The sequence below is a fragment of the Mirounga leonina genome, unplaced genomic scaffold (assembly GCF_011800145.1).
Source record: "Mirounga leonina isolate KUSES-001 unplaced genomic scaffold, KU_Mleo_1.0 Mir_151, whole genome shotgun sequence".
NCBI classification, from domain to species: domain Eukaryota; kingdom Metazoa; phylum Chordata; class Mammalia; order Carnivora; family Phocidae; genus Mirounga; species Mirounga leonina.
Genome location: NW_023270377.1, coordinates 34,334,108 through 34,359,217, shown reverse-complemented (window position 1 = coordinate 34,359,217; position 25,110 = coordinate 34,334,108). Strand labels below are relative to the sequence as shown.

The window sequence follows — 25,110 nt, the reverse complement described above, 5'->3', positions numbered from 1 at the left end:
AGTGTCATCGCTAGCATCTGGTGTGTCTTCCTTCCAGATATGCATGTGGTGTGGCTTTGAGTATGCATGTGTGCGTACATTTGTGTGTGTTTGTGTGTGTTTAAACTACCTCCTGGCGGACCTAGGAAGTTTGTATGGAAGAATCAGTGTGACATACTAGTTAAAAGGCCTTTGGGGGTTGCCTGGGTGGCTCAGTTGGTTAAGCGGCCAACTCCTGATTTGAGCTCAGGTCATGATCTCAGGGTCCTGGGATGAAGCCCCTTGTCAGGCTCCATACTCAGTGGGAAGTCCACTTGAGGATGCTCTCCCTCTCCACCTGCCCCTCCCTCCACACACCTGCTCTCACACACTCTCTTCCTCTCTCTCTCTCTCAAATAAATAAATAAATAAATCTTTTTTAAAAAGTAAATAAAAGGGCTTTGAAATCAGACAGTTCGAGATTCCAGTCCTGGCTATGCTTCTTATGTAGTGCCTGTAAATAGCCCAAACTATCAAAATTTCAGTTTCTCTTTCTATAAAATGAGGATAATAATAGTATGCATCTAATAGGTTTATTTTAAGAATTAATAAGATAATGCATGTAAAGTGCATAGCATGGTACATGGCTCATAGTGAATGCTCAATAAGTGTGAGCTTCTTATACAGGTTTTCTTGTCTGTTTTCCTCACTTAAATTCTAGGATAGCAATTTCCCTTGTCGTAAAATATTATTGGAAAAATATTTGGAACGACTGCATATATTTTAATATATGACTATACCTTAATGTAATCATTTCCCTATGCTTAGACCATTTCCCATTCCTTGCTATCATAAAGAGCCCCAGTGTTAATATCCTTTACATTATTTTTTGTGCATAGACAACAGATTCAAAATGAATCATTAATGGCATTTTATAGGTGGAAAAAGAACAATTCCTTAGTGTATACTCATATACCAGGTTGTAGGCTAGGTTTTTTACAGCAAAATTCTTGTTTACCTCTTCCACAACCTGTGTGAAGCAAATCCGTTACCCCCATTTTTCCGATGAAAAAGCTCTGAGGGGAGATAAGTAGTTTGCCCAAGGTCACAGAGATAGTGGTGGTAGAGATGGTATTTGAAGGCAGCTGTCTGATTTCAAAGCTTAAGCTTTTCCATTCTGGCATGCAGTTCGTGCCTATCCTTTCAAGTCTGGCAGAATGAATAGTTACCATTGTGCTTTTTACAGAATGTCACTTGGTACCGCGTAAAAGATAGGACACTTGGCTGGAACTCTTCTTGGCTTCCTCCATGTAGTACCTCTCGTGGGCATATGTTCTTATATGTTTTGGAATCAAGCCTCATTAAAATAAGGTGTTAACTAAAGGAAATAAGACATCGATACGATTATTTGATGAAGGCAAACCTCCAGGAAGAAAACATTTATTTAGTCAATAATACAAAAGTTGTCTTTGTTTTAGTGGTGTGGACTAGGCCAAGATTACTTCTCTCCCTAGGAATCAGAGTATTTTACATAAATCAGTATAGGAATTAAGTGATAATAACAGCCAAAGTAAATTGATGGTGTCAAAAGGAACTGTAAGTTTCATTACTTTCATACTAGGGGTTGAAAGGAAACATCTTTAGCTTTAGCTATAAGATGATACATCAGCAAGAGCTACAGTATTTGCTAAAGATATAGGTATGGGGAGACATCGAATATACTGGGATAAACCCCCAAAGAATTATTTGGTGAACTGACAAGTTGTCTTTAAAAAGTCAGCCATTCGGAACATTTATCTTGGCAGCTCTCAGATCTGACTTAGAGCCTGCAGTGTGGCAGTCAATTTTGTAGGAAAAATGCATAATTAATGTGAAGATCAAGGTGTAGGTATTGCCAGTCAGTACCTAACACAGTTTCTTAGAACAAAGGAACAATTGAAATTGTCTTTTAATAGGGTAATCCCGGTTTGTCATTTTGTAGGCTTCAGTTCTTAGTAAAAATGAACGAAAAAAATCCAGTAGTAAAATTTCACATTGAAAAGGTACTTTGTTGCAGACTTTATAACCAGCTATTGTCTAGTCAAGAAAGCTATCTTTGCTTAAAAAAAAAAAAAGAAGAAGAAAGAAAGAAAGAAAGCTATCTTTGGTTTTGAGTTCTTGAATTTTGATAGCCTTTGAGCTTACACATTCTTGCCTTAGAATTGTTCCAGTTTTTCTTAAGTCATTTTAGTTCTTGCAAGGGATAAACAGTGTCGCCCACAGCCCAGTAACTAAAAAGGTTTGGCTCTTGACAGAACATGACCACCAACTTGACCTGTTGAGAGTATGTCCCCCATGATGATGTCTTAGCTGGAAAGGGCCCAACAAGTTAAATTTGGGCTCTGTATACAACTGGTGAGTAGTTGTAACTGTGAACAGAGAATTGGACATGAATTTGCAGACTGGATTCAAGATGTGGGCTCCATTGCGTGGTAGGTATCTGACCTGGGCCCGAGTGCCTTACTGTCTCTGCCCCTCGGCTCCCTCCGCTCTCATACAAAGATAACGACTACTGCACAAAGGGCATATGACGGATTAAATTTATTGAGCAAACCGTGTGCTTAACTCAAAAGTGCTTTTATGATGAGTTTCTAAGTTATTAATTGATGGCCATGGGTCATCCCTCTTGAGGAGAAGCCAGTTTACCATTTAAAGTATTTTTAAATGGATAATGGGAATATTTGTAAAATATATGCAAAAATACACCATTCCTGGGGCTAACATCACCAGACCCTCCTAACTCTGCTCATGCTTTATCCAATAATAATGGGATAGGCCCATTCTCTGCCCTGTAAACCCCTGGTGCCTTGCTTGGAGTCTCTCAAAGCTCATTCCCATGGTTTATTCCTCTGATGAGGGAAGGAAGCCCTTGGCATCAATAGGTGATTCCTTTGAACACAATCAAGACCTTTGTGAAAATAGGCATTTAGATCTATTATGTTGTTCCAAGATAGACGCAAAATTTTTATATTTGATGCATTATTGTAGCTTTCAATAAAAAAAGGCTCTAAGAAAAAAAACCTATAAGGTAGAAAAACATATTCCAACTAGATTGCTTTATAAAAAATTATAGGAAGCTCTTTGATTATTAAAGTAATCATTGTTGCTGGAGGGGAATAGAAAAGAGAACAAGAAGTTAAGAACTCTGACACTGGGCAATGTCCAGCAAGCTCTTCAGAAGTCTCTCTTGGTTTTTCCCGTAGCCCTGATTATGTCCTAGTTAAGGGCACAGAAACTGCTTCTGAGTCTGGCTGTAAGAAAGTAACTCCCAATCCTGGGGCTGCACTGACTCCCTTTCCCTGGGCTGCTGTGGGCCAACCTCTCTGCCTTTTATTGCCTCCAAGATGGTCATGGAGGTCCTTTCTCTCAGTCCTTTAGAAGGACAGAATTTGATCATTAGCTGCCCTAGGGCTGAAGGGGCTGTAGGAATCTTATGAAGGTGTTTCAGGCAATTAATGATTGAAGTGTCTCTATGGCATTCCCCAGGGATGGGAGTGTGTAAGCTGTGTGCTGGACATTTTAGACAGGGCTCTGTGATGGTTTAGCAATAGGGAGCCACCTGAAGGCCCACAGATCCCCGGATGACCTGAGCATGCTAGCTGGGAATGGCTAAACCTGCTTGCTATACTCATTTTGAATCAATTTCTAAAATTTATTTCTCTTACACAGGAAACTATTTTGAATTTCCTTCATTTGCTTTGGTACCACATTTTATTCAGCTCATTTCTTCATCAGCTATTTCTTGTCTACTCTGTACTAGGCACTGTGAGGAATAAGGAGTAATCAGACACTGAAAAGGAGAGAACATTACATATCTTTGGTAGAAAGCAAGATATGCCTCCAGAGTTGGGAAAAGGGAGAAGTTAAACACATAATGATTTTTTTTTTTTTGCTGTACTTTCTACAATAAATTGTACTATATAAAAATCTATACCAATATTCATTTATGTAGCAAATCCCATTATAATGAAAATTCATGTTATCTGTGACTGGGGCAAGCATTACTGGAACACAATTCCAATACAGCAGAAGACTTTGGACAGTCCCCTTGGAGGGAGCTGAAATGGGACTTGACCTATATATCAAGCTTTTCATGGCTTTGATATTTTTCATTTCCACGTGTCAACAAATGCCTGACTTGATATTAAAGCCAGTTAAATCAATATTTCTTCCTGTAGTCAAGGTACAGCAACATATATCCAAGGGCAACACATCCCCAACAGCCGTATTTTGTTGAGTACATATATTTTTGTCATAAACCTAACTGACTGAACTACCTTCAGCTGAATAGGATGAAAATATCAACATAGCTAGCATTAAAAAAAAAAAGAAAAGCCATAAAAAAAAATCTTTTCCCTCACCCCTCATTTAAGCAATCCCATAATTTATTTTGCTCACTTGAATCACAAGGAATGAGAAGATGGAAAAGATCTTGATCGTGGTAGCTGTGGTTTCCCTATGCTCCAGTGGGTCTGCCTTAACCTTAACCTCCCCCAGCTCCCATCCCAACCAGAGGCTTTCTGAACATGATGGCATAGTAGTGATGCAAGCGAACCCAAGAGTTGTAGACTGGAGGGTCCTAATAATCGTGAGAGAAAGGAGAGTAGGGTATTAACTCATTCCTACTTCTTTTTCGGAACTTTTAACTATTAGAAGATTTCTGAAAGTTACCTGTTAAAAACTCCCAGTGTTTCTATAAACAGATGGCCTGAAGTCAGTTTATAAACACAAACAGATTTATTTGCTGTTATCAGAGAGGCCTTCCTTCCTTGTGTACTGTGGAGAGAAGAGTCATTATCATTCACTGGGCTCCTGCTCTGTGTTCAGCACTTACAGTGTCTCACCTCTAGGAGACAAAATGGGGCTTCAGGGCATGTGTTATTATTTCCGTTTTATGGGCAGCAGGGGCTGCTGAGTAGCTTATCTGGGGCACCAAACCAGAAAGGGCTTTGAACCCAAGTTTGTCTGATCCCAGAGCTTTTTCACTTTTTATATCAGGTGACTCTCCATAATATATCATGAGATTGAAAAAAACATTTTTTTAAAAAAGTGTTAAAGTATTACACATGCTCATTATAGGAAGTTTGGAAAGCAGAGAAATTATAAAGAAAAAGGAAAAAAAAAAAAACCACCCGTAATTCTTCATCCAGTGGTAATCGCTACGAAATCTTTAATTTTTTTCTTTCCAAGCTTAAGAAAGCTCTAATTTATATATCCAAGAGAGTATTGTTCCTCAGAGTTGTCCTCTTTGACATTTATGCCTGTACTCCAACAATGTTGCTTAAAACATTCTTGGAATCTCTTTCAGGGCCAATTTAGGAACCAAATTCTCTGTAGACTTCCATGCACAGGGTACTACTTTACCTGAATACCTATCAAAATAATACATTTTTTAATGTTCTCCCATTTTTTGCCTTCTAAAATTTTATGCTGAAAATACTTAACCACCCTGCAAAGAATGCCATCATTGCTCTCTTTAAGAACCATAAACATCTTGTGCTGACTTCTGTTGTTGTAGGAGATAGACTTTGCCAAAATTCTACTTCCTCCCATATCAAAGATTGATGGACATTCTGGGGCATGTTTAAAAGTCTGTATTAAAAATTTTATCTATAAATGTTTAATAGTTTATTTGACAACTCATGTTATTTATTACATTGTCTCCACAGCATTGTTTGCCTTTTTTAGTTCATAAAATCAAAAAATTGTTCTTGTCAAAAGTTTGAAAAGCATATTTTAAAATCAATTTCTTTTTAATGGAAGTATTATACTCATGGAATTATTCCCCTCCGAGGAGTTTCTTTGAAAGAAACATGTTTAAGGGTGATGAGCCAATCTTTAAATAAAGTCAGTAGCATCTTGTGTCAAAGTAAATGTTTCTCAAAGAAGCAGTCACGTGTGCACTTACATGCACATACGTGAAAGATTGCTACCCAAGTGGCCATTAGTGTACCTTAAGAAAGTCAAGAAAGTCAAGTAAAGTGTCAAGTGAGTTCTCATCTCTTTGGTTTATTGCATACAACACTATTACTCTTAGAAAACAAACCTAACCCTCAGCCCAAGCATTTCACTGGTTGTCTAGTTTCTGCCTTGTTTTTCACAGACATTGTTATCTGCCCCATCATTTTAGCATGGCACCCCCTCCCCCAATGTGGGACCCCCGTTTTGGATTGGTGCAGAATTCACTGGGGCCACTCAGAGGGCAGAATGGGAGTGTGCAGCTGTCCTCGGGGCTGCAACCTTCCTTGGTCTTCTGATTGCCAAGATTTCCTTGATAGGACTTGATCCTGCTCCCAGAGCTAATTACAGAGTGTAGGCCAAGTCTTGTGTTGATATCCTGAGCGCTGTTCACAGTGTGTGGCATTGTGTTCGGTCAATGTGTGTTGGATGAATGAAGAATTATAATATATTCTCTCAAAAATGGACTATTGAGAGGGAAGTTAGTCAGATTGAAAGAGAATCAGAATAGACTTAAATTAGAATCTCAGGTCAGTCTGCTCATTTAAAGATGAAACCTGGAGAGGTCATCTGACTGAGAGAAGGCCAGCAAGAGAGCTGATGCCAGAGCCAGGCACAGTATCCAGTGTCCCGACATCCTCTCCTGCCCTTTCTATGCTTCCTCCTTGTTGTCATTCCCCATTTGCTTTATGGAGGTTGATCTGACTGCAGGATCAGTGACCAGAGCCCCTGCAGCCCCACGTAGTGCTTAACAGAGCATCTCAGGGACACTTGAAGAGATTGTTGACTTAGTGAGTGACTTAGGACCCTGGCACCTATCTCTGTGCCTGAGTGGTGACTAGCTACATGGTGAGCTCCCTGGGGTTTTGGGAATATTCTAGAACTATCTCTTGGAGAGGAGACTATTATAACAGCAATAATAACAGTAGCTAACATTTATTTGTAATAAATTAGGCAGGATATCACTGCGTAGCACCCCACTTCGGAGGCCAGGTGGTCCCATGTCCCCACTCCACCGCTTACCTGGTATACTTTTATGAAACGTGATTTGACCTTCAGTGCCCCATTTTCTACATCTGCAAAAGGCCCATGGCAATAGTGCCTTCCTCAAGGTATTGAAGAGTTAGCCTATTTGAAGCCTTAAAGCAATGCTAGGCACTTTCTAAGCAATAAATGTTAGCTACTGTACTTATTAAAACAGCACTATTGTTTTTTTAATTCATGGCACGAATTATATATTATCCAGTCTTCTCAACAGCTCTATGAGGAGGGTAATGTTATTATATCCCATCTCACAGTTGAGTAAACTGAGGCACAGAGAGGTTAATCTGCCTAACAGCTAGTAAGTCATAGGTAAGACCAATTCCATGTCTGCCTGACTCCATATCCTGTGCTTGGGATGTGATGGAACAGGGTGGTGTGGCTGCTAAATGTGGATCTGACCTCCCAAATTTACTTTTTTCCTAGAGCATTCCGGAATCCAGGCTGCTTTCAGGAATATCTCCGTGGATTCTTGGGTAAGTAGAGATGTTCCTTCCCTTCTCCATGTTCTCTCCCATTGCCCGTGGCCAGCCGTCCCTGCACCTGCAGCTGACTCCCAGAGGCCTCATCACAGCCTTTGTCAGCCTCTCGGGGTCTCAACCCCCGTTCTTGTTTATAGGGGTATACACTGAAGTCACTCGTGATGGGGTGCAGGGAAGGGGCAGCGAACCCGAGGCACTCCTGCCTCCCCTGCATCCCCCTTCTCCACCTCCATCAGCATTTCTGTGCATTTGTTCAGAGTAGTTTCATGCATGCAAAATTCTTCAATATACTAATAGGTATTTTATAGATGCCTTTGTGATGTAGAAAGGAATCGTTCTTTCTACAGAAAAGAAGAATGATTTCTGGGGCAGACTGCCTGGCTATCCCTCCTTCCAGTGATTCTTTTTTTTTTTAAGGATTTTATTTATTTATTTGACAGAGAGAGACACAGTGAGAGAGGGAACACAAGCAGGGGGAGTGGGAGAGGGAGAAGCAGGCTTTCCACAGAGCAGGGAGCCCAATGCGGGGATTCTATTTTTGCTGTCGTTGTTGTTGAAGAACTTGCTCCAGTGACTCTAGAAGTCTGACTTGGAGTCTTTAGTGCTCACTCAGTGTTGAGTGCGAGTGGAAGGGCATAGGCTTTTGAGCCAGGCAACCTGACTTTTTTCCTGCTTCGGCTGCCTAGTAATTATGTGGTATTTGCATGTCACCTGCTTCTCTGAGCCTCAGTTTCCTCCTATCTGAGATGGGGATAATTCTAACCATCTCGCAGAGTTGTTGGAATATTTCTAGCTCATGTATGCAATATGAACTGTACAAGATGGACATTCAGTTAAATGGTAATTATTGTTATCAGTTATTAGTATTTGAATGGGTTCATCAAAAGTGTTTGCCGTACAGGAAGCATGTTGTTATTTTTGATTCATCATACTTTACCTGAAATATTTTTATTTTTTCCCCCAGTAGTCTTGCTTGTTTAAATTCATTTACTTAGCAAACCATATCTTCATTGTGAAAAGATCATCACTGGTCTGGACACTGTCAAATGATTGTAAATTCTAAACTGAGGTAGTCCAAATGAATGAGGCCTCATTGCACCAGAACATTTCCATGAATGTTAAATCTCAACTTGATCTTTTTCTATAACCCTGAAACTTTAGTAGTAGTAACTGTAACTTTTTTGAAAAGAGCCATTAACATTGGTGGGAGTTGGTAGTTTTCCATGAGAGGAATAGAATAATTTTACTTCCTCATATCTGAAATCTGAATCACCATTGAAAACTGTTTATAGCTGTTCAAAGAGAATTAGTATGGAAACTACTGGCTGGATTCCTTCTCTTTCTCTCTTTCTCTCTCTGACACACACACACACACACACACACACACACACACATACGTGCCCGCTACTGGCTGGATTCCTTCTCTTTCTCTCTCTGACACACACACACACACGCGCGCGCGCGCGCGCGCACACACACGTGCCCGCTGCTTAGTTTTTCTTTGGGTTAGGCAACCAAAGAGTTACTATGTAAATTCTGGCAGCCTTCTCTCCATCAGACAAGCAAGGGCACAATCAATTACTGTTTTCTTGAAACGTACCAAATCATCAGAAACTCTGATTATTCTGCTGGAAGGCAACAAACAGCTTGATGGAAAGATATACCAATTGCAAACAATTCTGATCATATTTTTGTCAGGAGAGTGAGATGCCTCCAGCTGTCTGTCACTAATCATATTAGAGGTGGGAAGCAGGAATGTTTTGGCCTGCAAAAGATTACTCTAATCCCGTGTCCGAACACTACTTTTACTGGCTGCTTATCCCAGGATGGTGACATTGGACATCCATTCCGTAACTCGCCTTGCCAGTTGGTCATAGTCTCAAACATATGTCACATGAGCACACTTAAGGAATTTTCTAATTACAGTTCAAAGGCGTTTCTTTTATCTTTTTATGTTCGCTCTGCACACATCACTGATTGAAATGATTTCTCCCTCAGCATAAACCTATTGCCAGCAGTTACAAAAGAGCAGGGAGATGGCAAATGAAACCCACAATAACTGAAGAGGTGTCCGAATTCAGTTAGGAAGAGGCCTCTCCCATGTGGACGCATAAGCCCTATAAATCCACTTTAATTGTGAGCTTGTGGTTCTTATCTGGTCATGTTTGTTTTGGATGCAAGTGCCAAAGCTGGATACAGACCAGAACTCCAGATCTTTGAGCTCTGATGACTAATTTGGGTATGCATTGAATCCCTTAATTCATTTCTTAATTAGTTCTCCCAGAGTTAGAGTTGCTTGGTTACAGTCATTTTCACAACATTTTCATAAATCAAAACAAATGTACATAGATTTTTTTTCCCTTTCTCTTGGTTCACACTTTTTGCTCTGGTGTTAAGGCACTGTTCTTGTTGTTACCAGAATAATAACAATGCCAACAGTGACAACAACAAAACCAATATGTTGCCAGGCAATGTGGTAGAGTAGGACTGAGACACCAGGAAGCTGGGGTTTGGTACCTAACTTGACTACTTACTGCCATGGACCTTGGTGAAGTTACTTTTCTCTCTGTACCTCAATTTCCTTTTGTAACTGGGAAGAATAGTAGCACCTACCTTGAGGACTGTTTTGAGGATGAAAATAGCATTGCATATATGAACTAATATGCAGAAAGTACCTGGCACTATAATAAATGTTCGTTACCATGTTCATTATCAGTAAGACAATGGGAGACTGATGAGCAGGCCAATTTTGCTGGTGCCACAATATTGTCATCTAAGTATATCCCATTTATTCAGTTCATTTGGAGATCATTCATGGTTGTTAAGAATCATCGGAGACTCTAAAGTTGGAATTAATCTCTTATTTGTATTTGTATTCCTCAATTTGACTACAGAATTAACATTTTGTCTTTTCATGCTTGATCAATATGAGTGTTAACTTGAACCCTTTTTGGTGCAAAATTCCTTTAAAATTTGAATGAACATTTTGTAGATACAGTGTTGGCCCTCATTAATAGGAGAATTGTGATTACAATATGTACAAAATATATATGTGGGGAGGGGGCTTGAGAGAATTGGCTTCAATAAATTCACTGGAGAATTTCAAACTATTTTTAAGACTTAAATGTATTTAATATCGTAGTTCAAATTTAATGAATGTGCGGGAGTGAAAATCTAGGGAAAGATAAATCTAGTAATTTAATGAGCTTTCATCATGGATGCAGAAGAGCTAGTTAATACTAAAATTGATTGCCAAGAGATGCACCAAAATTACCTTCCCTTAGGTATATTTTGTTTTTTAGTTTTGTTTTTATTTTTTGTTTTTTTTAAAGATTTTATTTATTTATTTGACAGGGAGAGACACAGCGAGAGAGGGAACACAAGCAGGGGGAGTGGGAGAGGGAGAAGCAGGCTTCCCACGGAGCAGGGAGCCCGATGTGGTGCTCGATCCCAGGACCCTGGGATCATGACCTGAACCAAAGGCAGATGCTTAACGACTGAGCCAAGCAAGCGCCCCTGTTTTTTAGTTTTTGTTTGTAATCTGTAGTGATCTCTATTTTGTTTCCTTTTTTAAAAGAAAATATAAGTTTCAAAAAAATAAAATAAATGTAAGTTTCAGGTGTACAGTTTTATAATTTGACATGTGTATATACTACAGAGTGACCACCGCACGTCTAGTTACCATCCATCATGATACAGTTGACCCCCACCATCCATTTCACACCCCCCAACCCTCTTCCCCTCTGGTAACTACTTGTCTGTTCTCTGTATCTGTGAGCTTGTTTTTGGTTTGTTTTGTTTATTCTTCTGCTTTGTTTTTTTAGATTCCACATAGGAGTGAAGTCATATGATATTCATCCTTCTCCGTCTGACTCATTTTGCTTAGCATAATACCTTCAGAGTCCATCCAGGGTCTTGCACATGGCAAGATTTCATTCTTTTTGATGGCTGAGTAGCATTCCATTATGTAAACAGACCACATCTTCTTTATCCAGTCATCTATTCACGGACACACAAGTTGTTTCCGTATCTTGGTGACTGTAAATAACATTGCAGTGAACATAGGGAAGAACTTTTTTTGAGGAAAAAATTAAATAGAACTACCATACGACCCAGCTGTTCCATTTCTAGGTATCCAAAGAATACAAAAATACTAATTTGAAAAGATAATATGCACCTTTATGTTCGCTGCAGTGTTCTTTGAGGAACCTCCATATTGTCTTCCATAATGGCTGCAAATTTACATTCCCACCAGCAGTGCACAAGGGTTTTCTTTTCTCTACGTCCTCTCCAATGCTTGTTATTTTTTGTCTTTTTGATAATCAGTATTCTAACAAGTGTTAGGTGATATCTCATTGTGGTTTTGAAATGCATTTAAAAACCACATCTTTTCATGCACCTGTTGGCTATGTGTTATGTCTTTTTTGGAGAAATCTCTATTCAGATCCTATGCCTTTTTTTTTTTTTTTTTTGGTTCAAAGAACTTTAATAAATCTTGTTGATGTGCTTAGAACAAAATTCCATTAAGAGCAGTCTTCTTGGTCATGTTCACTTCTATGCCCATTTTTTAATTGAGTTGTTTGGTTTTTTGTTGTTGAGTTATATGAATCCTTTATGTATTTTGGCTGTTAACCCCTTTTGGATATACAGTTTGCAGATATCTTCTCCCATTCTGTATGTTGCCTTTTCATTTTGACAGTGGTCTCCTTTGCTGTGTAGAAGCTTTTTACTTTGATGTAGTTCCATTTATTTTTGTCTTTGTTTCCATTGCCTTTGGAGTCAAGTCCACAAAGATGTCACTACTACCATAGCTTACCATCTATGTTTTCTTTTAGGAATTTTATGGTTTTAGGTATTATGTTCAAATCTTTCATCCATTTTGAATTAATTTGTGTGTATGGTTTAAGATAGTCGTCTAGTTTCACTCTTTTGAATGTGGCTGTCCAGTTTTCCCAAAACCATTTATTGAAGAGACTGTCCTTTCTCCATTATATGTTCTTGGCTCCTTTGTCATAAACAAATTGTCCGTACATGTGTAGGTTTATTTCTGGGCTCTCAGTTTTGTCCCATTGATCTGTCTGTTTTTGTACCAATACTATACTGTTTTGATTACTGTAGCTTTGTAGCATAGTTTGAAATCAGGGGCCATGATTAGTTGTTTTTTTTTTTAAACTATGCTAGGACCCAGCAGTTCCACTTTGTGCACAGATGCACATGCATGTGCGTATGTATTCTAGAGAAATGTATACCCATGTGCACCCAGGGACAGGTGTGAAATGTTCTTAGTAGCAGTATTTGTATTCATCTTAAATAAGGACCATCCAAGGGGTGCCTGGGTGTCTCAGTCGTTAAGCGTCTGCCTTCGGCTCAGGTCATGATCCCAGGGTTCTGGATTAAGCCCTGTGTCGGGCTCCCTGCTCGCGGGGAAGCCTGCTTCGCCCTCTCCCACTCCCCCTCTTGTGTTCCCTCTCTTGCTGTCTCTCTCTCTGTCAAAAAATAATAAAAAAAAAATAAGAACCATCCAAAATATCTATCAGTAGCAGAGTGGCTGAATAAATTGTGACGTAATAGTAAGATGGACTACTACGCGTCAATGAAAAAGAATGAACTAGAGCTACACACAATAACACAGGTGTATCTTACAGACAGGATATTCAAAGGAAGACACAGAAGAATATATAACAATCTTATTCTATTTATATGAAGTGTGAAAACAGACAAAACCACACTCTGTTGCTAAGGGGGGGCATATATAGGTGGCTCAAACTATAAAGAGAAACAAGGAATTTATTACTGAAAGAATTAGTTTAGTGGCTACCTCTTAGGAGAGGGTGTGCTGGGGAAGAGAAGGGACCTGGAGGGTTTGTGGGGGTGCTGGCACTGGTCCTGTTTTTTGACTGGTTGGGTAGTTACATGGACAATATGCAGCACATTGCATCAAACATTAATGTTTTATGTGCTTTTCTGGCTGAATTATAGTTCATAATTTTTAAAGTTTTTAAAATGCAAAATAACTTTCTTTGTGGCCTGGGTTGGTTTGTCCTTGCCCTCCATAGTTTTAGGCCTGGAGATTCCTGTAATTGTAAGATGCTCTGGAAGTAAACTGTCCCCTTGTTGCATGGCAAAGTGGCCTCCAAATTGGGATATGCACCCTGGGGAGCTCTTGAGAAAATTCATTTGGGTGGAAAAGAAATTGATTGGAACTTGCATTTACATTCATTTTATTTTCATCAAACGTTGTGATAACTGCTGGTGATTATACTGGCGTAATCCCTGGGTGCACATGTCGGGGGGTCATTTATCACCTGGAGAGAGGGAGGCGAGGCCAGGCCCGTCATAGTGGCTTCCCCACTACTTCCTCCACTTAGGTTGTTCCGTGAGATATACTGTGCCTCATTAACTGGATTTACAAATTTTATATTTTAGTTTTAGCAAACCATCACAAACTAACAGAATCTTTAAAAGACTCTGTAAAGAATTTCCATAACTGGAAGAGAATTTTCATATTGCAAGCCACAAGAAAAGGGCAGAGTTTAGCACAAACTCCTTGTCAGCCACATTATGAAGTGATGACCATGACCGTCGAATCAGATCTTGCAAGAAGCTGACCATGAAAATTCTAAATTATCTGGGAGACCTATGGATTTATGTCCACTGTGGTTAATTAGTCCTTAACCTTGTCCTTTGTGTATTTGCCTTGAGATAGTCATGATTAGCAAAATCTGTCCTTCTTTTCAATTTTGTTCATGTTCTTTAAAGTATATAACATGTTAATATAGTAATATATGTATATGAATTGTAAATAAACAACCGCACATGTTTGGGGATACATGTTGAAAACATCTTGAACTACTGCCATGTAGCTCAAAGGGTACTACTCCCTGCTAATAGTTAAAATATGTAGAAGATGGTAAACTTGCTACCCATATCAAAAGGAGGCACCTCTCAGCCCTAATGTTTTTTTATTGGCAAATACCAACACTAAGGCAATAGCTTCTATATTTTACTTTATTAAAACTTTTCTCAAGCCTGTGTTGGAGTTGGAGTAGGAGTGATGAAAAGACACACACACACACACACACACACACTCAGAATAGTTCTGTTTTTCTGTTTTGTTTGTATTCTCTGTACAAACATGTCCTTTTAATTAAGGATTTTGTGTGCTAAAAATAAAAGTTGAATACCATCAGGTCGGCTTTCTCAAAGCAAAAGTAATAGCAAGTAGTAGATGGCACATGCATCATGGCTTGCAATGGGAAGGGCACTCCCAGCAGTCAGGAGACTTGGGTCCTAAGCCTGGTTCTGCCATTTGCCAGCAGCCAGGCCACAGCACACAGGTAATACCCTTTCTGAGCTGCACTGCCTTTTCGCCATCGTGAGAGTGATAAGAACAACCCTTCTCCAACCCTTACAGGGATCACATAGGAGAGCGTCTGTAAAATGTAGAGCTTCCTACAAATGTGACGAATTACGATCATGTCCCTTATACTTCTCCTTTAGCAAAATGTAACTTTTTATTAAAGTGCTGATGTCCTTAACCTACAAGGTTCTTTGAGTGGAAGCTGCAGAAACGGACCGACTAACCTAAACAAACAAACAAAAACCCAATTATTTTCAAATTTTTAATTGGATATATCCTGGGCTATCTCCCAGACTTGAAGGAAGGGTGGAGCCATGAAACCACATGAAGGGTTGCGAGCCTGGAAGCTCCAGTGATCACAGCATAGGGTCTGTGTCCTTCTCCGAGATACTGCCATTAATGTGACCAAGCACTGATGACTTTCAGCCTCTGTGTTTCATGTTTCCAAGTTCGAGGCTCCTGGAAGAGAGAATCTAATTCGTCCAACTTAGGTTGATTGACCGCTTTTCACCAGTCAGCCTTGGGTGAGGGGACGGGGTCACCTAGTATGGACAGCATGCCTGGGAGGTCTGGTACTGCGTACCGTGGGCCATTCCAGAAAATCAGGGATCCCTGTGAGCTTCTACCTACAAACTGGTATTAGTGTTTCAATAATTGCTAATGACCCAACTTTCTTTAGGGAAATTACGTAAAAAGAATCAAGTATAAATATGGAATCAGAAGAGTGATTTCTGCAGTAAATGTCAACACACCTAACTGAGCCTGGGCGGCTTCTCGTGTTCTTCTTTAGGTGTCCACTGAACTTGAAATCACTTCCATTGATGTGGAAGTTTCTGTGTCGGTGCCAAGGGGCATCCTTTTGCTTAGGCTGCTTCTCCAGGGTTCGATTCTGGGTCCACGTTTAGCTACTGCTTGACCTCTTGTTAGAAAGAAGGTATTAAATACATAGCATTCCTATTGCTGATATTCCCTCCACTGACAGCCCGACTTGCCCTAACATTTTATGCCAAAGCAGGAAGATGGGAAGAGAGGTGCACAGAGTCTGCATATTACAGACAAGTCATCACACTATTAAAGGACCATACCTTTTTTTCTCTTGGGAGCCTCTTAAAGTATATTTGAATATATCACAGCCGTTCCTCACACCCACAGGTATTTGATAAGGAGCATTTGTTCTACTGGGGCTTAGGCAATTATTTGTAATATTTCAAGAATGGAAATGATGAAAATATTTATATGCCTGAAAAAGTGATGACTATCTTCCTAAACCAGTTAAACATCACTTTCAAATTTAGGCCCTAACAGGTCCTAAATAGAGTATTGTCCCATTTGGATCCTTCGCCGTAAAGCTATAAAGGGTTCCAAAATTCTTTGTTTTTCAAGTGCATATACATTTGAAATCACCGCGGTTTTTATTGTGAATACACAGGGACATATTCCTTGTACAAAGAAGTTGCTTTCTTAGAGAAAGCATGCCACTGAAGACGGAGAGAAAGGAATAGCAATCACCATATACTTTGCCTCCATAGTCTCAAGTGCTGAGTTACAGCATAATCTATAGTTCATTCTTTTTTTTTTTTTTTTTACCAACTCTCAATACATTACCAACCAAGTGCCTCACACTGGTTACAAGGATGATTTATTATTCGTCATATTTTAAGTGCCGAGCCATGAAATATGAAACTGGTATTGGCAGCTGTTGTCCGAAGGTTTGCAGGTGTCCTGTCTAATGCTTCGAAAGTCCAGCATTAGCAATAAATCACAGCATACATAATTTTCCAATAAAGTAATGGAAAGGATTTTGCATTCTGGTTCGTCTAAGCTTTGGTATTTGGAAGTTACTTATGTGGGAAATTCAAGTCAAGGGGTAAAACATTCTCAGGCTTTAACCCTGGAACCTTGGGCCAGCCATAGTCAATAGCAAAAGCATCTTGGTAGCTTTGTTCTCCTAACCCTGAGATCTCTTGGCTCTGGGAACTGACAAAGTGCCAAATATAGGCCTAATTGCATTCCTTGTTACTGAGGGAAAAAAATCTCAAAAGAATTTTCCTTTTCTTTTAAAGGGGTACCTTGAGCATTAACATTTTCTGGAATAGCAAAATTGTTCATAAGACTTTTGCAAAGCTTTCTGAAAAGAGAGCTTGAAGAGGGCTCTGGCAGCCAATTAAGAGGACGTGTTGCTTACCTAGAGCGAAAAAGAGTTAGGGAGATAAAATCAAAGAAGTAGGAGAGATGCGGCTTTGTCCTCTGTGAGCTTGTGCTCTGATTAACGAGCTGATGTTCTCTTTTCGTCTTCTTTCTCTGTGGTCTGCTCAAAGATTTAGCAAGACAGTACATGATATATTCAGCTAGCCCGATAATAGACCACTACTGTCTGAATGTAAGTTCTCTTCACCAGTATTCCCAGTGCTTGTGCCCATTGCCTGGTACATAGGGATGTTCAGTTAGTATTTACTGAAAGGAATATATTGTGGCAGATCTTTCTGTGATTTATAGATTGATGAAGTATATATCGGGCCAGATATGCTCTGAGCCAGATAAACTCTGATCAAGGAATCACTACCCAACTTTAGTAGATTGGGATCTTCCAATACGTGGAGCTAATATTCTAGTAGAGGAGCCAGACAGTGAAGACACAAGTAACCACGTGAATAAACACAGCAAAAACAACTAGCGATGCGGGCTACAAAAGACCTCAACAGGGTGAGTGCTGTGATGGGGACTAAGGGATTAGAAAAAGCAAAACCTAGCATAATGTAAAAACTCAGTGGTCTAGAAGGAATGGATACAACTTTCCAGAAGGCTTCGTTTACTCCAGAAGTTAACATATCTAAAGAAAAGGTTCAGCTGATCACAGCATTTCTTAATGTAAATAGGTTGGTGGAGTTCTCACCATACTGGCAGTATGAGTTTCCACTTTATAGAATTTTGCTCTAATACATCAGTTGATGAGCGCCTGGTGCCAAGGCCAAGGGTTAGCTCTCTGCTCCGCTTCCCTTCTCCAAGCTGCAACTTCTCTCCCAGAGCCAGGCAGCTGTCTCCCAAATGTATGCTGTCAGTCACATAGGAAACTAGAAGACCAAAAGAGGATAGATCAGCACAAATTTATCATCAAAGCTGAAAGAAAGAAAGAACCTCAGAGCAAATGCTATGCTGACTGTGGGTCAGCAGTGTTATCTTTGTATCTCAAGGACAGAACGTTTAATAAAGATTTGGGTACAAAGTACACATCACCCTCCAGGCATGCTGAACTATGTCAACCGGAAAACTGTTCCTTAGAGTTTACAATTTCCCCCTTTTCCTAAATTAAAAAATGCTAATGTGAACTCTTGACTCTCAACAACACATGTTATTATTGTATATAGGACAAAGAGTAAATAAGACACTTGCCTAATAACATAACAGTTCGTTTTAACTCAGCAAGCTGGAAGTACTTTTAGCTTGTTTTCTTTTTTCCATGCTTCTTTATGGAAATAGGCCACAATTATTTTTATTCCACCATCCTTCATAATCTTATAGCATGCTTCCTGTTTATGCTATTAAGAGCTGTTTTTAAAGACCCTTGAGGGATATCTTTTAATATATTCTTTTAAAAATAATTACTCATCTATAGTACCCCCTTAGAACGTCTGAGGGCTTGGAAATGTAGAAACTTCTTAATGAGATACGCTTAATGGTCTATGCGGAGTATTGCAATGTTTACACCTAGTTCAGTTAATGTAAATTATATTTAATTAGTCATTCTGGAAAAGTAGTAGATTTTTTAAAATAGATTCAGTACCTAAAACCCACCATTTGGCTTTTATGTATGATATTTATAGATAAAACTCTATGAGTAGTATTTATAGATTTAAAAAAACATTTTCAGTAGCATAAAGTCAATTGTTAGGGACTCTTATAATAATGTGAAGAATGTGTCTTGTTGGGGCATGAAAAATACCCATGTGGGACAGAAGATCGCTTTTATTAAAATGCTTTATAAACTTTAAACTACTATACAGATGTGATATGTTATTGTTCTTTTTACACTCGTGGCATGCAGAACTTCTGGACTGAACAACAGTCCATAACTTTATGTTTTAATGCTGAATATGTTTCTGTTTCGAGTGAGATTTCCTTTTTTCACATGTAACTCTTAGGTCAGAGACGCCCTGAGTTCCTTAACTGGGTTCCTTCATACTACACTTGACTTTGGAACCCTCCGATGCACACTTGTGCCCCCGGAAGCATGCTTCACATGATGCTGTAGGAGGTGCAGTTTCTAGGAAGGAACCTCAGCCAACCTCACAGGTGCAGTCTATAGATGATGGCTCAGAACACCACCCCCCCCACCCCCCCGCCGTGGCCATCTCCCAGTCCCTCACCTGCACTAGAAAAAGACTGAGCCATCAGTGACTCACTCATTCCTGGTCTTCTGTGGCTCCTCTTGTGGCCCTCTGGCATACCTACTCTTCCAGAACTTCTCTGCCATGACACTCTCTTTGCTCTTTTGCATAACACTTTCTTTGCTGCTTTGGGATGTCCTGCAGGCTGGTTCTTTCTTCGTAGTTCTCCCAGCCGCCTGTGGTTTGCATCTGACAGCCTCCAGGATTGGTTGTTCCCTCTGTTCTTTCCTACCCTCCCAATACCACATTTTCTGCACTTCAGCCTCCCCCCGCCACTCCACCCCCACCACGGCCACGGGAAACTACAAACGAGAAAATGCATCCTGGTGATACTCCTCTGCTGATTTCCCATTGCCCTCTTCTCTGGGGAAATTGCTCTTTTCCACAGCACTCCAGAGTTGCCAGCTGCAGCTTTGTTCTCCTCCCTTTACAGAAAGCTCACGTGGAGGGGGTGCAGCAGGAGGGGGGAGGATTGGGGGGGCTGGCACAGCCCTTTCTCCTCACCGCTCGCCCAGAGAAGTGCTTCATTGTCCACATCAAGGACCAGGCCATGGGAAACAGGCTCCCCGACAGTCACCATGGGCTACACAAATATTACTTCCATTTAGCTTGACCTTTCATTGTGCTCTAAAATGACTGAAAATACTTAAATCGTGTACAGTATTTTTCTGGAAACAGAAATTAATGGGGTTCTTTCAAGAAACCACACTTGAACTTTTGCCCTTTTCTTCCCTTTTGACTCATTATATCCAATCAGGGTTTCCTTTTAGCATGTATTTCCCTTTTGTGAGAAATAATTTCTTTGTTGATAAAATTATGAATCATAGAAGCAATGTAATTGTTAAAAATAAGGCCTTAAAACACTTAGCTCTGGGAACTGACTCTTCCGAACATAAAAAATTTTTAAGTGCTTACTATGTAAGCTGGACTGACTTCCTAATTCTGTAACGGCTCTAATGTATTAACTCGATTAGTTCTCAAAACAGTCCTGTGACAGGCAGTACTGTCATGTGTCGACGTTTTACAACACAGACACTGAGGCATGGTGAAGGTGGGTTGCTCAAGGCCTCATAGTTAATGGTGGGCAGGGCCAGGACCTGAACCGAAGTGGTCTTGCTTCAGTGTCCATGTTCTCAATCACTGAGCAAACAGCCCGAGTGACTCGACTGTGTCACATAATCTTTGGGAGCCTGACTTTTCCCATCTCTGAAGTGGGAATAGTAACAGCTACCTTACTAAACTGTGGGGAGGATCAAATAAAATCATTATTTGGAAGGGCTCCACACATTGTAAAGAGCCACACCATGAGGCTTAAGTTTGGGCCAACTGTTGATATTTTCTGTTAGTCGAGGGCTTTTGGCCCTTGCTCCTTGGATATACTGCTGGTTCCGATGAAAAACAACATGTTTCTCTTGAAGTTTTCTTGAAATCTCAGCAGACCTCAGGTTTCACGATGAAAATGATTTTTTTTCTTCCAAAATGGTGGCATGCGGATATATTTAGCGCCTCAGCAAACTCGGCATGACACTTTTAATATGCCAAGGAATTTCACTGACACGTTCCCTTCAACTCTCCCTCATTAATGTAGCCCTTAACACCTTTTCCTTTCCTTTTTTTTTTTTCTTTTCTAAATCTTGCAAAATCAATTTTCTTTCAAGTCTCTGCTCACCACATACTGGTGACTTGTCATTAAGTGTCCTTCAATGTGTCATATAGGGTCTGGGACCCTGTATCTTACTGCTAGCATGGGGCTGTTTGAAACATAAGAGGATGTTGGGCAAGGTGTAGGCCAGTGGAAAAGAAGTGGAAATCACATGTGAAGATGAGGATTTAGAAAGGCCATGGCACAAAAAAAAAAAAAAGGCTTCAAAATGTGGGACAGGAGAGCAGAGATAGACTCCAGGGAGATGTGATGGGTGGTGCTGGAAGAGGAGGACCAGGGAAGAGAAAGGAAGAAGAGACTGGGAAGGACAAGCCATACGGGACATGGGGATTTCCTTGCCACTGGTCTAGAGAAGATGGTAGCACCCTCCTCCTTCTAACTCTGGGCTTGCTTTCCCTGCTGTCAGGCTTCTGCATTTTCAGGTCTCACAGTTCTCTCACAAATTAGAATGTTGGGGGATCTGAATTCTTACAGTCCCTTGAGGGGAACGAATAGCCTAAGGGCCTGACTTCTTTTGTGATTCTTTGAAGCTTGTATGCATCCTAGATATTGAGTTCTTCCTGTGTTTTTTAATGGGACTGGTATTGCATACCCAGAGTTATGCATGTTTCAGAGGGTCTTCCAGGCAGCATTCATGATCATAATGAGTTATTTTTTCCCCTTTTCTGGATAGGAACAATATCCTTGTCATTCAGTCTCCCAAATATAGCAAGCAGTTATGATAGAAGAATATCCTTATGTTGGGAAAGAAGTTGGCAGCCTCAATGATGTGAAAATGTCCAATTTAGAAAACATGTTTAAAAAGAAAAGCTGCTTGAAGTCCGTTTTGGAATCAGGTGGAATAAAAAGGAACAAATAAAGATTTAAAAGAAAACGTGTGGTCTGACAACACATTCCACTTCCTCTCTTTAGTCTTCCAGGTACTTGTTGATTTTGCCTGAACTTCAGATGTCATTTCTATCATTTCATTAAAATGTCAGACTGCAAACTGGTTCTGGCATCTAATTGGGAGCATAACTTGGATGATAGATTTTTTAGCTGATGCATGTAATCCGAGGACTGCAAGAATGTTGCCAGGGACTAACTGTCTAGAGTCTCTTTAAGAACGGTGTGAAGTGTATAAAAAGAGTACTTAACACAGGGAAGGGGAAAAGGCATCAAACCCCAAAGAAAGAGTCAAAATGAAATACATAAGTTTATCATGGCTGGAAGTGTATAAATAGGGAGCTCCTAGTCTAAAATCATCTAATTGATTAAAGTGTCCATAGTTAACATTCAGTCAGAATTGTAGATAGAAGCACGTCTATCGCATTTGACCGATCCAAGCGTACCTATAGTATCTCTTCCTGAAGTGCTAAACTGACCAAAACACTTGATAAGCAAGTATCTCAAGAAATCAAACCGTGTGAGTCCCTTTGTAGAGGGCAGTTTGGCAATATGGTTTTTTTTAATCCTTTTTTTTTTAATTATTTTTTAAATTTTAAGTAAACTCTGTGCCACACATGGGGCTCAAACTCACGGCCCCAAGATCTAGAGTCGCATGCTCTATAGACTGAGCCAGCGGGGCACCCCGTTTAATCCTTTAAAATGTGTGCACTGTTTTGTCACAGAACTTAACTCTATGGAATTTATGCTGAGGAGATAACTAAGGATATACTCAAAGGTTTTAGCCACAAAGATGTTAATCACATCCTTGTTTACAATAGGGTAAATAAAAAATTGCTTACATGTATAAAACAGATTAGTTACAAATAGTATGTTCTAGTCAAAGAGTGAAATACTACTCAGCTACTATAGATGATGTTGTAGCTAGATGTTGATAATGAGAAGACATCCATTCTATATTGTTGGGTGATGAAATCGTGTTCTAAAAGAATAAGTATGCACAGTGTGGTCACATTTTTGTTAATGTATGGATGTATTCTTAGAAAATGGCCTGGAAATATATTTAAGGGTTTTTAAAGTGGTTCTCTGGGTGGTATGGTCATGGGCATTTAAAATGTTCTTTTTTGTTTATCTGGGTCTTTAATTTTCCTACTCTAAACATATACTGCTTTTACAACAAGAAGGAACCAACAACGTTTATTTTTAATTGAAGAGAGGGAAGTATGTGAGCCAAACCATATGAAAATGACTGATTCTGGATAACTAGAGACCTCATGGGATGTGTTTCAGTTGAATATATTCGTAAACATATTTCAGCTGAGCATGTGTGCCATGATTTGAGAACAGTGATTGCTTTTTCATGCACCTGATTTAGCAGAGATTAGGAGCTTTTTCCCCTAACCTCTGCAAAATGAAGGAACTCAACCTAGTTGACCAACTCTGAGGTTTCTTCCTACTTCCAAACCCCAGGTCTACACTTTCTAGGTTGATGCAGAGAAACTGCTGAATTGGGGACTCGCTGCATTTCTCATATTTACAAGCTGCCAAGTGATGAAAGCATATTAATAATAAGGAGTCATCTTTGTATTTGTAGTACACAAACTAACCCACTCTGCAAGTTTGTCCCTGGTGTCTATCTTCTGCTGTTTTGAAGAGAGACCTTCAAAAGATCTCGTTTTTCCATCACTTATTGATTACCCGAGTTTTGAACTTTGGGGAAAGCTTATGGTGAGGGTCACACACCCGAGAACTGCTCGGTGACCCAAGGGAAATTTGGCAACGGGTGGGTAGCGGTTGAAGCAGACAGTGGCAAAGAACTCACTTCCGTTAGCAGATAAAATTCTCATCAGCCGTGAAACCCTGATGACCTCTTGGCCACTTCCTTTGGTATCATGGAGACCTCTGCTGTCCACGCCTCCTGGGCCCACTTTAGTTCAGGGTTGGGCGATATCATCTATTTTTTACTCATTAATCACTCTTGACAGATGTCATGGTCTTACAATAATCTCCTCCTACCTTTAAAAGTATAATTTCAGAACAGGTTCACAGTCATCATAGAGGTAGATTACAGTACACATCTTGCAGACGGGCTTCCTCATTCTGTATCTTCTAAAATGGAAGTTAGTGGAAAGAGCATTGTGCCGTGGGTTAGGAAACCTGTGTTTTGACTCTGGCTCTGGCATGAACTTGCTCTGAAACATTGGAGACCTGACCCAGTCTTTTTAGGTCCAAGATTTTCTCTATACAGTGAGTGGGTTGAATTCAGGGGTTTTCAAGCTTCCCTTCAGCTCTGAGATTGTATGAAAATGATCTACAAAGGCCATGTATTGTTGCCTACATAACTCAAGACTGAAGGCAGAGCTTCTGTTAACAATCCAGCCCTGTGACTCCCCTCCTTCTTATCTCTCCTGGTGCAAAAAACCATTGTTTTCTTGTTTATCTTCCTTTTCTCATGCCACACAACATAACTTCAGAGAGAATCTCATTCTGGCATTCTCTGTATCCTCTAATGTATGATATGTCTTTGTGACTAGTGAAAAAAATTCTTAAAAGCAGCTACTTCCATTATTCTCCAGTCTTAAAAGCTATCCCCTGAGAACTAAATGTCAATTCAAACATTCCTACATTTGTTATCATTTCTAACCTAACCTATAGAAGTCTAAGGCATAATTTGAAACAGAAGAATTCCTGCCTTGAGACAGTGGACTCAAAAATATTTAGTATGATTTATCCATTCGATTTAAGAAGAAATTAGGATATTTAACATTTTTAACAACATTTTTTTCGGTATCTACATTGAATATGAAAAATTCGGCTGCTGCACATGCTTGCCAATCCTGCATTTTTAATTGTAGAGAGCATATTTTAAAATTGAGTAACAATTTCAAACGAATCTGCTGTAAAAGAAAAATCAGTTTACTCTAATGAAAGATTTAAAAATCAAAGATTTTCCTTGTGTGTTTTAGCTTGATGTCTAATTTGTAGACTCTGAAATATGTAGTATCTCCTTAGCCTATATAAGATATCTGTTTTCTGTAGTAAGCACAGAAAACCCAACCTAAACAGGCCACAGAAGAGACTGGGAACTGCCCACTCAATACCCAATACAATCCTTCCTTCCTTAGTTACACACCCTGATTTTATTCAAAGGGCCAATGTACCCGGCCAAAAGACTGCCTCCTGCAGTTAGGGGTGACCAACAGAGAAATCTTTAGACAGGATTTCCAGAAAACTTCTTCAGCAACAGTTGCCTGGGCTGTGCATTTTCTTTTTCTTTCTTTCTTTCTTTCTTTCTTTCTTTCTTTCTTTCTTTCTTTCTTTCTTTCTTTCTTTCTTTCT

At 39.8% G+C, this 25,110-nt stretch overlaps 1 protein-coding gene across 5 annotated transcripts in view; it reads left to right on the top strand.

The window, feature by feature from the left end:
- SPATS2L (spermatogenesis associated serine rich 2 like) overlaps nt 1-25,110 on the top strand; it is a 165,354-nt gene that overhangs the window by 14,839 nt on the left and 125,405 nt on the right. For all 5 annotated transcript variants that reach the window (XM_035007439.1, XM_035007444.1, XM_035007443.1 and 2 more), the window contains one exon: nt 7,423-7,472. The gene's annotated coding sequence lies outside the window, so the exon portion shown is untranslated. Of the gene's footprint in view, nt 1-7,422; nt 7,473-25,110 lie in introns of those variants that run through there.